Below are 16,194 nucleotides of genomic sequence, written 5' to 3' on the forward strand. Positions count from 1 at the left end.
AAGGAGAGAAAATAGTTAAAAATTAACCCACCTTGGTGGTGAGTCTGGGGGATGGGAGAGCCCACAGTGGGTAACGGGGAAGAGCTGGTGTGAGGGACAGGAGGATGAGTTCAGTCGCTTCCAGGCCATGCGAGGGCAAGTGTCCTGTAGGTGACTGGACTTGGAGAAGGGCAGTGGGCTGTCTTTTGAGAGTGTCCCTGTCACTACAGGTGTGCAAACAGCTCCAGAACCATCACTGGCCTGGGATATCCTGGACTGATTTCATATACCAGGTAGAAGATTGGAGTTGACAACATTGAGGTACCTCCTGGCTGGGAGATTCTGTGAGCTTTGGCTGGGCGAGCACACATGTGGGAAATATGACTCTATGTGTGGGAAGGGGGTCCATGGCCCAGGCCTGCATTGGCATCCATTTCCTCAGAGGATGCCAGAGATCCCATCAGATGGCCCAGGGGCATGAGGCCCAGGTGAGGCACTTCAGCTGCCTGGGGTCCCTCCCCCAGCCCCACCCTCAAAGGCCCTGGAGCCCAGGCCTGTGCTGACTGCCAGGGCCTTTCCTGGAACTCAGCAGAGGACGGAGCCCCTCCCTGCCAGCCCTGGCACACGCCAGGCACAGCGTGTCCCCTGGGGCACCTTGCAGACACCCCAGGAGGCTGGGGTGTGGGACAGGTCTCCACCTCCAGGAAGAGTCCTGCTCTGGGCTGCCATCTGAGCTCCCTGCCCTGGGCTGTCATCCTCACCAAGGCCCTACCAGACCACAGGGGACAGCAGGCACAGCAGAGGAAGGAGAAGCTTTGTGGCTGGGTGGCAGGATTCATGGGTCTTTGTTGTGGCTTTGGGTGGGAGGGTGGGGAAGGCAGAAAAGCAGGGTCTCAGGCTTCAAAGCACCTCCCCACCTGCTTCTCCCTCCCTCTGAGGAAATCTTCAGGGGCCTCGTGGTTTTGAGGGGAGGGGACAGGAAGAGACTCTAAACTCTGGGTCAGCCAAGGACAGAGGTGGAGGAGATCTTCTTGCCCTATATCCCATTTTCTCTCAGCATCCTCTTCCTGTGCTCCCCGCCACCCTAGAACAAATTTCTACCTCCATCTGCCGCTATGAGTTACATCCCCCACACCAAGACCTCCAGGGGCCTCCCAGAGTGGTGGGCTTTGGGGAAAACGGGCCTTGTACACAGAAGCTGCAGGCCGGGCCACACCTGCCCAGGGGGGCAGGAGGAGAGCTCCCCTCCCAGATGGGCCGAGGCTGCTCAGCTCGGGCTGGGGGGCCGATCGACGCTGGAACCCAGGGGCGAGAAGGCAGAGGGATGCTCACAGGGGCCACGTAGAGGTCCCGCGCGGCAGGCAGGGGCAGGCAGGGGCGGGAGCCGGGGAGCCGGCGGTACGCCCGCACCCCCCCCCCCTCCTCCCCCGGGCTCGAGGGAGCCTCCGAGAGTCGGGTCGTCGCTGACCGCAGGCTGCAAGAGCGGTTGATCTGGTGAGCGAGCACACCCACTTACCCAGCTGCTGAGTCAGGCTGTTCTCGCTCCCCGCTCGCCCGCCCGCTCGGGACATTGTGTTCCAGCCCCGGCGCGCTGGCACCGGGCCCAGGCGCTCACACCAGCCTCCTCGCCCTGTTTGTGCTCGCGGCTTGCGCTCGGCGCGCAGCCTCCCCGCCGCCGCAGCCCTGCGAGTGCGCGCTGGGGCCCGGCCAGGGGCGGCCGGGGGGCTGGTGCGGAGCCCCGGCGACGCGCCCCCGGCCCGCGGGGCCCCGCAGCCCAGCCCGGGCGCCAGCCTTACGTACAGCACCCAGACCTCTCCAGCCCCCCACCTGAGCCCTGCTGTGGAAGCCCGGGCGCGCGTGGGGCCCGAGCGGCACACTTGGGGGGGGGGCAGGTGTCGGTAGCTCCTCGAGGGAGAAGGAGCCGCCCAGGCTGCCGCCCAAGCCCCGCTAGCGCTCGGTCCAGTCTGGAGGAGGATAGCTTGGGAGCGCGCCAGCCCCACACTTGGAAGACCTGGGATGCAGTCACGTGACAACGGAAGCCCGCTGGAGGGGGGCCGATTCAAGCGATCCCCCCCACCCCCACCCCACCCCCGCCACGAGGAGCCTCCTCCTCCTCGTGCCTCGGACCCTCTTCCCCGTCCGCTCTTCGCACCAGCCTGGAGACTCCAGGGATTCCCAAGGGCTGGCAAACCAAGCCCAGCCCTTTGGGAGAGCTTGGGAAACCCCTGGCAGGACGCCGGCAGTACGAAGAGCCCGGGAGCAGACGGCAGGGTGGAGAAGACGACCCCGAACTGGAACATGACCCCTCCCTTTGTTCCAGCCCCAAACCCGGATTTATTCAGAGCCACGTTTTCTCTTTACCCATCCATCTACAGAAAGACGTCATTGAGTGCAGTTCCTGAAGGTTCCACCGTCTCCAAACCAAGGAGGGGACAAAGGACTGACTTACTGAGCATACCATATGGAAGGCTCTGTTGGGTCGTGCTAACGATGTCAGTAGAAAGTTGAAGACACAATTCCTAAAGTCCTTTCGTCTCCCACCTCCCAACCTCCGCAGTGTGCTGTGCCATTTCTGCTGCCAGGGGTGCCCATGCTCTGAGGCTACCCATCTCTTCAGCTCCAGCTCAGAAAGCCCGCTTGAAACAGCGCCAGCCAAATCTGATTCCTCTCCCCTCCCAATGCCCGGCACATTCAGTCTGTACCTTTCTCACGGCACAGCGTGTGGCCTGTCTCGTATTCTAGTGATCTGTTTACTAATCCTGTTCTTCTAACCAGATTAAAAAGTCCTTGAGGCGGAAACAAAGTCTGCCTCTTTGAGCCCCCTCCCCCCCCCCCAACACTTGAGCTCATCCCCCACAGGCCAAGTTTGGCACTGGAGTTGATGTTCAGTAAATGTTGGGTGTATTGAAATGATTTCCTGCCCTTGGGCAGTTTGCAGACCAGTTGAAGAGACAAACACACAGCTCGTGAGGTTAAATAATAACCCAAGCCAGCAGGTGGTGAGTACCAAATGTTAAGAGCTATAGGGACTCAGGAAGGAGGTGGTGATATGGGAGAAAGATCCCAGGAGGTTCTAGGCCTTGGGCTGTGTGTGTGGAGGAGGAGAGAGGAGGCGTGGAGGTGACTCATTCTGGTTGACATCACCACAAACCAGCCTTCATGCTAGCCACTTTACATGCATTATCTCTAATATTTAGGTGGAGGGAGGGGGATAGGTTTGGAAGGAGTGGAGGGGATGGTGCCCAAGCCAGACCTGCCCAGAGCTTAACCAGAGCATAGAGGCAGCCTTGGATCTGGGCTCCCCACCCTCAGTTCACGGGCACTGCCTGTTCCCTGGCCTGCCACGCCTGCACGCTACACCCAAGAGAGCTGCCCAGCTCTGGATGCACTCTGGTCCCACCCTGGTGAACAACTGGCTGTGTGATCTTGGGCAAGGCACTTCCTTCCCTACACCTCACCGCCATTTGTACCTCTGTTGCAGCGCTTATGGGCCGGGGAGTCTGTGAGTTAGTGTCCTGGCGGCCACGCGACGCTTACCACCTCCCCTCATGTTATCTGGGCTGCTGTGGCTGCCTAAACCCCCAGCCCTCTCTCCCTCCCCCACTCACTGCTCCCTCCCCGTCTGGAGCTGCTGAGAGGAACACTGGGTACAGAGTGTGAGCAGGGATAGTAGGTTTCCTGTGGTTGCAAAAGGAACATCGGGACTTTCCCTGCGGTGCCCAAACTGTGGGAGAAGTGGGGGAGGAGGAGGCAGGGCCAACCTCGAAGGAACCTCTGCTCCCTTCCCTCCCCTCCACGCTGCTCCCAGCTCTCCAAAAGGCTGGTACAGTTTGTTACGCTGGGGCCGGAATGTACCGTGTGTTTCATATGGCCTCTGTCCAGTCCTACACTGGCCGCTTTATATTTATACTTTCTTCTTCAGCTGTGGCATCCTGCTGTCAGTCAGTCACCCTTGCTCTCATCTGCCCACCTCCCACCTGGGGTCTGGACCCCACCAAGAATCAGTTCTTGGGTTCCAAACTCTTGTGGTGGGGGCGGGGGTGCAGAGAGGACCCTGGAGGAGAAAAGCTGGACTCCAAAAGGGTAAAACCCCCAGTCCCCTTTCTCTCTCCCATCACCCAGCCCTGCAACTGCCTCCAAGGTCATGGACTCCGATTTAGGTCTGAAGGTTCTCCGGGCCTCTGAGGTCCATCCTCTGTTCCTTGCCACTCTTGTTTCCCCGAGCACTTCAGCAATATTCTTAAGCCCAGCTGGACAAGTGAGCTGAAGGCTCTATTTAAGTTGCCTCCCCCAAAGCTTGGCAGACCTGTTAATCTGTGATCCTCCCCCATCAGTCGCAGAGAACACGGCAGAGGTGGGGCTGGGGTGGGGGGTGGGGGGTGGAATCGGACCCTCCCCACCCTCCAGGAATCACACATTCCTAACAGAAGCTGTGAAATGGAATTTGACACTTGGTGACTTAGTGATTTTCTGAGTCATGACCAGTTTAACCTCCTCAAAGTGGCTTCAACATTCAGAGACTGACCTGGCCTTCTTCCCCCAGGAATTTGTGATATGATTATTCACAATAATAGGAAACTGAGGTTCAGAGAAGTGACAGAGCTGGGATTCATATTTGTCTGACATCAGTGCCAGCATTTCGTCTCCTTCTCCTCCTCCCCTCCTCCTTCTTTTTCTTCGCCTCCTCCTCCTTTTTCTTTCTTCTTCCCTTTCCTCTTCCTCTTCCTCTCCTTTTCCTCCTCTTCCTCCTCCTGCTCCTCCTCCTAGAGAGAGAGAGCGCGCACAAGTGAACGGGGGAGAGGGGCAGAAGGAGAGAGAATCTCAAGCAGGCTCCACACTCAGTGCAGAGCCCAGCAGAGAGCTCCATCCCACGCCCCCAGGACCGTGACCTGAGCAGAAATCAAAAGTCAGACGCTCAACCGACCGAGCCAGCCAGGTGCCCCCAATGCCAGCATTTCTAAATGGTCTGCTAGACTGCTTAGACCATGCACCTAAATTTTAAGTCCTCCATTGCTCAAGCCTCAGAGTTTCAGTCCCTTCTTTCTCAAGTGATTCCAGAGACTCTGCCTCCTGGGAGTCTGTGCGTGCCTTGAGGTATAACTGTTTTCGGCCCATTTGACAGGCTGGAAGCGTAGGGGCCCTGGAGGAGGCTGAATGGCAGAGTTGGATGGTCAGGCTTGCTGGCTGAGGGCATCCTCCGTTGTCCCTCAGCCAACTGGCACGCCTGCTGCCACTCACCACCCCCTCACCTGGGAATAAACTTTGCCTTGTTGTATTGATCTGGCATGGGATCCAAAAGCCAGAGCCTGAGTCTCTGAACTCAGGTCTGTCTGTGGCACTCAGTGACACGGCGGCATGGTCTCTGTTAGGACCCATTTATGGCAGCACTTTGGGAGAAATCACCACCGTCATGTCAATCCCTGGGGTTTGTGTCAGGCCACGTACGTTTCACCTACATGTCCCAACTCAGCGTGATCTTAACGTTCCTCTAACGTCAAGAGAAGAGCAGTCACTTTCCCGGTGGGAAACGTGAGGCAAGAGTGGCTAGGTTGTTCACACAGAGGCAAGAAACTTGGTTTGTGACGGTGCGATCTCGGGTGCTTCGTTTCATAACCCGGGGCCTCTTCCGAGCTAAGAGAGGAAGAGTTTCCCAAGACGTCCCAAAATCTCGTGACATGTGGCCTTTCACCCAGCTCTACCACCGTAGGAAGGGACCACATTGTCCACGCCACCCTTATCTACCCCCAGAGGCTGAAGCAAGGGCACCAGACATCCTGTAGTGAGTCGGCCTGTCCCGGTCTCTGGCTTCCTGTCTTCTGCGGCTCTCATGGGCACATTTTGTCCCCTCTGAGCCCAGTTCTTCCTCTTTCATCCTTCTCTCTGTCTTTGCTCACTGAGAGCCCTGTTTATATGCCTCCATCCATCTGTGTTTGCTTTTCTTTTTGCTGTTTATATGTTCATTCTCCTGGGAAGTTTCCTAGGGTCCCAACTGACATCGACTTGTTTCCAAGGAAGCATCTTCCATTCCTACCCCCACTTGCGCTCTTCCCCTTGCCTCCAGCTCTGCCAGTGTCAGATTGCTGAGGTTCACGTGCTCAGTGGGTACTTCATGAACACCTACTGTGTGCTCCAGCAATTGTGTTAATTCCTGGGGGCCCAAAGTCTAAAAACTGTGCTGGAGCATCTGTTAATCTCTTACTGTTTGCACCAGGCACTGTGGTTTATCCTGGTGGCACGAAAGCTGGTCATGGCCCTTGAGGGATCTCTGGCCTACTCCGGAAGGTGCACAAAAATAGATCATTATAGTGCCCTGGGAAGTTGGGGACTGGGGGTGGCCAGAGGGGTCAGGGAGGGCCCCTCTGGGGAAGCCAGTCTGCGAGTCTGAAAGGAGCTAGCCAGGCAAAGTAAGGGCACAGGGCATTCCAGGTGGAAGGAATAATGTCTATAAAGGCACACTGGCATGAAGCAGCCTGTGTTCTCCGGTGGGCACTTTGAGTTGTTTGGTCTGGCCTGGACATGGAGTACAGGTTAGGGAACCCAGGGAGATGAGGCCAGAGACAGGCAGGCCCAGATGGTGCAGAACCTCATGTTCCAGCAAAAGGGTTGACCTTTATCCTGGAGCAGCCGGAAGCCCAAGCAGCCTCATGGCTCCCCGCAGCCTGGGAGCTTCGGGGCTGGGCCTGGGCCAGGCCCAAAGCCCTCTCTTGAGCCCTCATTAACCCACATTTACTGCCCTTTGGCTTAGTGAGGCCTGTGGGAGAGTCAGACACTGGAAAATAATGCTGTTTTTAAAGCACGATCATTATTCATTCATAAATGTTTAGCAAGCGCTGATGTTTGCCAGGTGCTGCTTTGAACGTTGGGAATGGGTCCTTGAACCCTACAGAGATCCTCGCTCTCAGGAAACTTACCTCCTTGGCAGTTGGAGAGGTAGGATTGGCCATAAACAAATAAACACACAAAACAAATAAATGAGAAGGATAATTTCAGATCCCCAAAACAGAGCGATGCAATTGAGGGGAATGGGGTAGTCTGGGTAGTCAGGCAAGGCTGCTCTAAGGAAAGTTAAGTTTGAGCTGAGATTGAGATGATGAGAACAAATCAGTGTGTGTGAACATCTACAGGCTGAGGGTTCAGGTATAGGAAACAGCACTTGTGGGGTGCTTGTGTGGCTCCGGCAGTTAAGCGTCCAATTCTTGATTTTGGCTCAGGTCATGGTCTTGTGGTTTGCGGGATCAAGCCCTGTGTGGGGCTCCAGGCTGACGGCACGGAGCCTGCTTGGGATTCTCTCTCTCTGCCCTTCTGTCTCTTTCTCTTTCTCTCAAAAATAAATAAACCTAAAAAAAAAAAAAACAAAAAACGGAAACAGCACAGGCAAAGGCCCTGAGGCAGTAAGGAGCATGGTGTTTTCCAGGTTTAGAAAAAAATGTTGGGTTCAAATTCATTACTCTGTAGCAATTCTATGCAAGGATTATTGTACCCATTTGGTAGAGATGGAAACTGAGGCTCAGAATGTTTACATTTCTTGGCCCAAATCATAACTGGTAGTACAAATTTTGGTTCTAAAGCCACTGTTTTGTTTTGTTTTGTTTTGTTTAAACCAAAGTCTCAAGTACAGCAACCGTGTGTCCTAAGTCATTTGGGAAGATCCAATTTCCAAAATTTTGTCTCGTTGTTCCCTAGATATCCATCATGGACATTCTCTGTCCCAAATCGTGACTTTGAGCCCCGTCTCTGCCACGTACTACCAGCGGGATCCTAGGACAAGCACTTCATCACCATAAGCCTCAGTTTCATCATCTGTAAACAGGCAGAGTAATAATTCTGATAATTGAGGCTTGCTAAGAGGATTAAGTGAGATAATCCATGTCAGAGGCAGTCCAGTGCCTGGAACATGGCACACGTCCAATTCATTCAATTCATGATAGTTTTGTACTGTTACCTTGGGAAACTGAGGTCACCTACAGAATGGTCCTGCTGCCACGTGAGAGGCCTCTGAAGCATGAGCCAGGCAGGGGAGCAGTGGGAGGAGAGACAGCAGGAGAGGGCGGCCAGGGGGGCCTCTTCCCTGTACTCAGCCGCTTACTCCTTGAGCTGGGATCCCACACTGACACATCTTGTACTTCCCGTTTCCAGGGAAATTCCTCGCCACTGGACCGCACCCGCCCTTGAGGACCTCCCCATCTCTTTGGGCAGAGCAGAAGCCAGACAGAGCAGGGGACTGTGAAGTGACAACCCTCAGCCCTGTGTGTGCCAGGAGCCCCCGAGGGGCAGGCACCACACTGCAGGCGGGCAGGGGCCGCAGAGGAGTGTGGTGTGGGCTGCTGGGACAGAGCTCCTCTCAGAGGAGGTGGGGACCCCGTGGAGTACGTGACTCGTGCCCTTCCAGGCTGCACGCTCCAGTTAGCAGGACAGAGACCCCTCCCCACCCATCTCCAACCTTCCCAGGCTTCCTGCTCTGCTGGGAGGCCCTGTCACCACACACACACACACATTCTCTCTCTCTCTCTCTCTCTCTCTCTCTTGCACTCACACCCCCCTCCCAGGCACCCCTGAGAGGACCAGCTGCAGCTGGGAGGTGGGGGTGGGGAGAGTACTGCCAGGGTTCTCAGATCCCTAGCCTCCCTCTCCCACCCCTCCCTCGCCCCCAACTGCTGAGCTGCTTCTAGGTTTAAAGCAAAACATGAATCTGTCCTTCCTGCTGTTCAGTGGCAGCAGCCTTGCCTGGAATTATTTTTAGCATGGATGCAGGGAAGGCACAGTTCTCCTTGACTTTCACTGGGGACATCCCCCACCCCCCAGCCAAGACTTGGCGGGGGGAGGTCAGTACGGAAACCCCCCTCCCAGAAAGGGGAAATGGGTGTGTTTTCTGTTCCTTCAGCTCACCAGAACAGGAGCTGTAGTCAAGCTTGGGGTTGTGCTGATGGGAAATTCTAGGTTCCAAAGCCCATGGGTTCCACCCCACCTCTGTCTGTGTCCCCCTAAGTCTGAGAAGCAGGAAGTGCATGGTGTCTGCAGCCGGGATGCCCAATCTGTGGGTGTTGGGGTCCAAGGGGAGCCATTGGTTACACCCAACACTGTGGACTAACGACATAGGGACACCTATGGGTGCAGGGTGTGGTGTTTACACGGGTGCTTGCTTTATAACTGATTAAACTGAGCATGTCTGTTCTATATATTTCTCTGCGTGTGTCTTTTAATTTTTTTTCTATGTAGGCTCCACGCCCAGCCTGGGGCTCGAACTCACAACCCCAAGATCAAGAATCACATGCCCTACTGACTGAGCCAGCTAGGTACCCCAAGTATATGTGTGTCTTTTAGATACTAGCATTACTTCATTGAGGTATAATCTACATATAGTAATAGCACAAATCTTAAGTTTAGAGCTTAATGACTTTTGATCAGTGTATATACCCGTGCAACCATCACCTAGATCAAGATCCGGACCATTTTCAGTACCCCTAAATTCCCGTGTGCCCCCTCCTAGTCAATCTCTGCCCCCCCGGGGCGGGGGCAACCTCGATCTGATTTGTACACCATAGATTAGTTTTGTGCATGTGTGCACGCATACGCGTTTTACGAGGTTAAAAGAAATACAGCTACTATCATAGGAGAGGGAAGTGGGCAATAAAATCTTTAACGTGAAAAGGGGGCCTCAAAAAAGGAGGGTTAATTCAGTTTGAAAAAAACTAAGGCATCACTGGCATGGGAAACAGGAGGTTCCAGGGCCAGCCCAACCTCTCAGGATTGGAACAAGAGGTCTGGGGACACTTCTTGGAGCAGAGAGGCGGTGAGTGGGGAGAGCAGGAGTGAGGGAGAGGCCTGCCAGGGCTCCTCCTGAGTCCATCCACCCCCACGTTCTGCGTGAGGTCCCTGCCCCTCCCCTGGCAGCAGTTTTCTGTGAGGCCAAGGCTGCGAGGAAGGGCGCTCTCAAGGGCATCCGCCCAGAGGCACGGAGAAGTCAGGGCCTCTGGGCAGTTAGGTTATTTATCTCTCCTGCCTTCCCTTCCAAGGTCTCTACGATTTGGGGCCTCCTTCACCCTATGTCCTGCCTGGGGAGAGGCTAAGGCTCTCAAGGTAGGGTGGTATAAGAGTCACGGAGCTCATCATTTCTTCTTTCCTTTGTTTAAAAACACGTATTTGAGGGGCTCTCAGTTGGTTGAGCTTCGGCTCGGGTCACGATCTCACAGTTCGTGAGTTCGAGCCCTACGTCCGACTCCGTGCTGACAGCTTGGAGCCTGGAGCCTGCTTCGGATTCTGTGTCTCCCTCTCTCTCTGCCCTTCTCCCGCTCTCTCTCCCTCTCTCAAAAAGTAAACGTCAAAAAATTGTAAAAACAAAACACTTATTTGAGCACCTACATCGTGCTATAGCTTCTTGCTGGGTGCTGGGGACAGGAGGATGACTGAGACAAATGTCATCAGCTCACAGGGGGTGAAGAGTAGCATCGCCAGGTGAAGCCAGGCCTTCTCCCCGCTTCAAATGACCTCAGAGAGGTAAAGTGACTGGTGCAGTATCACACAGTGAGCTGCTGACAGAGGGAAGCAAAGAACAGGGACCCTTGACTCGGTCCTCCCTACTGAGGATAAGCAAAATCAACAGCCTGACTCCCCAGCTTTCTTCCCTCACAGGCGTTCTGGTCCTGGAGTAGCAGAAAGAGCACTGACCTAGAAGTCAGGAGACCTCGTCCCTGCTTCTAGGTCTTAGAGGGACGTGCCCTCTCTGGGCCCCCGGTTTTCTCCCGTGTACGGAAGGAAGGCGGACTTGAGATGAGCTCCGTGTTTCCCTCAGCTCTCACTTTCTTGAGTGTACCCTGCGTTTCCTCACCACAGGGCTTTTGCTCAGGTTTTTCTGCCACACGAATGCCTCTTTCCCTCCTCCTTCCTTCCTCTGACATTCTCCCAGTCACCTGGGACCTAATTCACATGCTGCCCCCACAGGATTTGGGATCTATTTTTTTTCAGGGGGGGGAGGGGCAGAGAGAGAAGAAGAGAGAGAGAACCTCAAGTAGGTTCCCCGCTGTCAGCGCAGAGCCTGACACGGGGCTCAGACTCCCAACCGTGAGATCATGACCCAAGCCGGAACCAAGAGTCAACTGACTGAGCCACCCAGGTGTCCCAGTATCTGGGATCTGTCGAGTGGTGGCCCCGAAGTCTCCACTCCCGGAACAGACAGAGCCTCCCTCACTCTGCAATCCTCCTGTCCCAGGACAGCCTCTGTGGGGAAGATATCTGTTTTGTCAACCACCAGTGCAGGTGTGGGGTGAATTCTTGCTCCCACCCCACTTCCACATGCCCCTTTCAGCTTTCGAGACTGATCTGATCCTTCCTCAGGGCCTCTGTGAGATTGCGCCTTCCTGCTGGGCAGCCCAGCCCAAGCCGGGGCTCCAAACTGGGGCACTTTGGGCAAAGGTAGCCACCCTGGGAGGTGACCCCAGGAAGGACGAGGACAGACACGGCCTCTGCCAGAAGAACGGCTGCCCCACCTCATCTGTCCCGTCCTCATTCACAAACACCTGGGAAGAAATCCTCCCTCACAACAAACAAAGGGCTCCCGTTCCCACAACCACACCCAAACCCACTCCTACCTACCTCCCCACAAACAGATGTATCAACTTTGCAAAGATGTACCCCCCTGCTGCCTCTGCTCCCCTGCCCCTCCCCTGGGCGGCACTGTGCACGCACGTACATTCGTTGCACACGCACACGTGGGCACACGAAGACACATGCATGGATACGCATGCGTACACATGGGTGTATACACAGGCAATATGAGGGAATGCACGGGCATGCAGTGGTGCCCTCATGCGCCTGGGGTGCCCACACTCTCCCGTGTATGCACACGTGGGTGCACGTATACACACCCTCACTCTCCCATGATGTGGGACTCCTCTGCACCTTCAGCTCTCGGGTGAGCCCCGCTCATACCTGCCTGCTGAGGATGCTCTGGGGGGATGTGGGGTGAGGACAGTGCTCCATTGCTGGCTCCCGGCTACCTCTGGATTTATAGCAAACCAGGCTCTTTTGCCTTCATTTCTCTTACTAGTGAATAACCCTACGGGTAGCAGAGAAAGACCCAAGAGCTGTGGGTTCACTCCAGGGCAGCACCTTGCTTGGGTGGCTGACAGGAATGGGGGCAGGGGAGGGGGGTAAGGTTTCCACCACTTCTGGGAACAGATGTCTCCAGGGGGGCGTCGTTTTCCGGGGCTGGTAGGTCTCTTTGCTTGTACTGTCAGTTCTTGATTGCATTCCATTCATTCGTCCCATTGCTGCAGGGGCCTTAGGCCCTTGTCTCCTTCCCGTGGAGAGGTAGGAGGGCTTTGAAGAGGGCCCAGTCTCCAGGTGGATGTGGCAGCTCTGGGGCTGAGGACGGGGTCCGGGCAGACTGGCTTCCTCAGGGCAAAGCGGGGCTTCTTTCGGACGCCTCCAGGGCACAGCGCAGCAGTAATCCAGAGCATGGTAGGGCTGAGTGATTGTGTTTGCGACACGGTCGCCCAATCTAGGGGCTGGGCAGGGGGCAGACTGGGGTTCCGTTAAACCTGATTCAGCTGCAGTCACTGAGCACCCAACACGTGCCTGGCGTGGTGCTGGGGAGGGGGAGGAGGGAAAGAGGAGGCTACAGAAATGAGTAAGACGCAGCAACTGTCGCGCGTGCATGTGTCTCGTTCCACATGGGCGGAACACCCGGAGAGTGGAACTTGGGGGCCACCCCAGATCTGTCCTCTCCTACCCCATCCAGTCAGTCCCCTGTCCCACGGGGTGTTCTTGTTCCCTCTTTCTCACGAGTTCTCTCCTTTCAGGGCTCACGGCCACTGCTTTTGCAGGCATCTGGTACCGCCTCCCTCGCGGGGCTTCTAATTGGAGGGGGGGCGGGGGGGCCCCACCTCCAAGCTTATATCCTCCCTCACTCGGCTACCAGAACCATCTGCCTCAAACACACAGCTGATCTGTAACTGAGAACCCTTCACTGGCTCACCATTGCCATCAGAACGGAGGCCCAAACGCCTCACGTGGCACCACCAGCGGTGGGCGGGCAGGGCGCCTGCATCTCTAAAGCCTGCCCCCAACTACACATTAGACCCCAGCCTCCCGGTTCCCCCGACTGGCCGTGCCGGTGTGCACATCTGAGCCTTTGCACATGCTGTTCCTGTTGCCTGGAATGCCTGTCCCCTCCTTAGCCTAGGAAGGACATCATTATCTTTCCACATTGAGGGGGTCCCCCGTTCTCTGCTGGAACACATTTTAAAATAGTGCTGACGAGAATGATTTAAAAGCCAGCATTTCTACAGAGCAGACACAATTCGGACTGCTTTATATCTTACACATATATAAATAGACAATTATATTATTAATATCCATTAGTTCATTTAATCCTCACTAACTTGATGGGTACTATAATTATCATTTCCATTTTACAGATGGGAAAACTGGTACGCAGAGAGTTTAAGTGACTTATTTACCTCAAGTGACATGCCTGATAAGCAGTAGTGGGATTTACACACAGCCAGTTCAGCTGGAGAGTCTGCACGGTTAACCCCTGCACTACACTGCCTCGCTCACGGTCTTGAGTATTTGCCAACTTACATAGCTTTGAGCAACCAGATTCGGTTAATGCCTGATGAGCAAATGAATGAATGAATGAATGAACTCATTCAGATTTAATTACATGAAGCAGTAGGGCTCAATCTTCATTCATGTAAGATGTCTGCTATGCCAAAGCTATTTTGTTTTCTAGAACGTAGATCATTTTTTCAAAATAGATTTTGAGAGTAAAATCCTATGCATCATATTTTCGTGTTATCTTCTGGCCTTTGACATGGAATTTAGATGGGTCTCCAAGCCTGTTTTTTCAAGTCAATGGAGAAAGAGGTCCCCAAGACCCTCCAGTGACCTGCTTACTATGACCAGCTGCCCATGGCATAGGCAGGTGTCAGCTACCTCCTGAGCAATCTCTGGTGCTTATGGCACCAGGGAGACAGATTCCCCTGAGAAGTGACCTAATGCAAAGTGAATTATGGCTGATGCTGAAAGAACATCCTATCTCAGCACACGGGCCAGGGACGGAGTTGTTCCAACCGGAGATGTCTGGGACGGTTTTCTGGAAGAGGTGAGATTTGGACTGAGTCTCGAAAGATTTTGGTAATTGGAGAGAAGGGAGAAGGGCGTGGAAGTTCCGAGAATGTTCGGTGGTAGGAAGAGTGGAGCAGCAAAGCGGGAGGCAAGAGAGGATGCGGTGGAAGGGGAGACCCCCAGGCAGGTGGGTAACGGTCACATAGTGGGGCAGCAGAGGCTGGCATCATCTTCATTTCTGCCCTGGTTGACTGCACATTTTTGGTCGAGTGGTTGATTTTTTAATTTTCATTTTCTATCCTCTATGTAAATTAAGCATTTCCACCTGGGGGGAAGCTCGAATGAGAATCCCGAGGGCAGAAGAATTTGCTGATTCCACAGTTCAACACACTAGGCTCGCCACCCAGCCAGCCGACAGCTTGTCTCCCTACGCTCACTTCTGAAAGGTGGTGTAGCTTAGAGGATTAGCCGCAGCTCTGCCACTTGCTGGCTTGGCAGACCATTTAACTTCTCTGTGCTGCAATTTCCTTAGGTTGTTTTTGAAGATTCCCTTAGTTAAGACACTTAAAGCATCTAGAACGTGGTCCAGCTTCCAATAAGCGCCCGGTGGACATTAGCTGGTATGGACACCATAGCCAAGAGTCTTCATAATGATGCAAATTTCACTGGGTTATCCCTCTGTTAGGCCACCGGATTTGGCCTTTGCTGCCACCTCTCTCTAGTCCCAGGGTTCTCCCCACAGGTGTGGTTCCTGGTGACCTGAGCAATACCCTCCTCACCCCCCAAATATCTGAGTCAGTCACCCCTCTTTTTGCCCCTGCCCACCCATGCCCACTCTGCTGATACACCGGTTTCCTGGGATATGATTAATTCTGATTTGTGCCCATGGGGTCTGGACGGGGAAGCAAAGCTGCAAAGAAACCTGAGTAAATGCTTTCTGGGAGTTCACAGGGCACACGGCCAATTTCAGTTTGAGGGTCAGCCAGGTTCCAGACATCAGAGCTAAGTCCCTGGAGAGGAGGCATTGGTGCCTCTGTGTCTCCTCGGGGGGCAGCCAGCTCAGAGCCCTGCATGTACCCAGGCTTGGGAAATACCTTCGGCTGTTTGCACGACAGGGTCAGAACAGCATCCAGCTGTGCCATGACAGCCCCAAACCAGAAAACCATGGCAGTCCGAAAAACCAGACTGGGATGGGGTACAAATCTGGCTCCTCATAGCAAAGGGGCAGGTGGAGAGGGGATTAGCTTATAAAACAGAGCCTGGGCCCTTTCCCAGGGCCAGGTCCAACTGGCTGCCCCTTAGCAAACCTCAAGGGCCCAGACAGTTCTCTTTGAACTATCAGGTTCACCTTCCGCCCTATCTTGCCCTTCTTACCCACGTCTGGGACTTTCTCCCAACACCTTCCACCTTGCAAAAGCTTTCTCTTAAATCTGGAACCAGAGTTTCTCTTTATCACTGTGTTTTTGTTTTTTCACAAGTTGTGCGTGGTGAGATCTCTCTTGTGTTTATCCTGCTGTGGTGCATTCATCCCATTTGGGACAATTTCGGCCATTGCTCATTCTAAATGGTTTCAGTATTTCTTCAGTCCCAGCCCGTTTTTCAAAGATGGTCTGCAATGGACTGACTACCTGGCAGTTTGTTAACAACGCCCCACCCAAATAAGAATCTCCCCGGAACTCAGGAGTCCGTGTTTCCAACAAGTTCTAGGCTGTCTTAGGCCCACTGTACTAAGACCACTGAGCCAGGACTGTGAGTGTTTCAATGGCAGGGCCTGGATGTTGCTCATCTCTGTGTCCCCAGCCTCTGTAGGACCTGTGGGGCCACCTCCCTTCCCAGGCTCCTAACGGCCTAATGCCAAAAAGATGACACTTGGACCCATGAATTTCAGGCATCAGCCAGCAGAGGAAAGAAACTCTTTGGGGGGCTCTGAGGGGTTGCCCCAATTCACCAAGGACACCTTGAGAGAAAAGCACTCGTGCTGACTTAACCACGCTGGACCTCTGTTCTCTGTGAAATGCAGATCAACGTCTCTGTGGTGAGGGTTGAGGTGACGAAGTCAGCCTCAAAAGCTAGAAGTTCGAGGTGTCAGGCTTAATTCTCGTTGGGGTTAGGGGCAGGGGAAAAAACAAGTGAGCAAGTGAGAAATTA

General features: G+C 54.4%; 1 long non-coding RNA gene across 1 annotated transcript; it reads left to right on the plus strand.

Moving 5' to 3' along the window:
• The first annotated feature begins 65 nt into the window (after nt 1-65).
• LOC106972812 (uncharacterized) lies at nt 66-9,147 on the plus strand. The gene is made up of 3 exons (XR_001429898.3): nt 66-2,978; nt 7,663-7,794; nt 8,116-9,147. It is a non-coding gene; the product is annotated as an uncharacterized LOC106972812 (long non-coding RNA).
• Nucleotides 9,148-16,194: the final 7,047 nt, after the last annotated feature.

Source organism: Acinonyx jubatus, chromosome B2, assembly GCF_027475565.1.
Source record: "Acinonyx jubatus isolate Ajub_Pintada_27869175 chromosome B2, VMU_Ajub_asm_v1.0, whole genome shotgun sequence".
Classification (NCBI taxonomy): Eukaryota; Metazoa; Chordata; class Mammalia; order Carnivora; family Felidae; genus Acinonyx; species Acinonyx jubatus.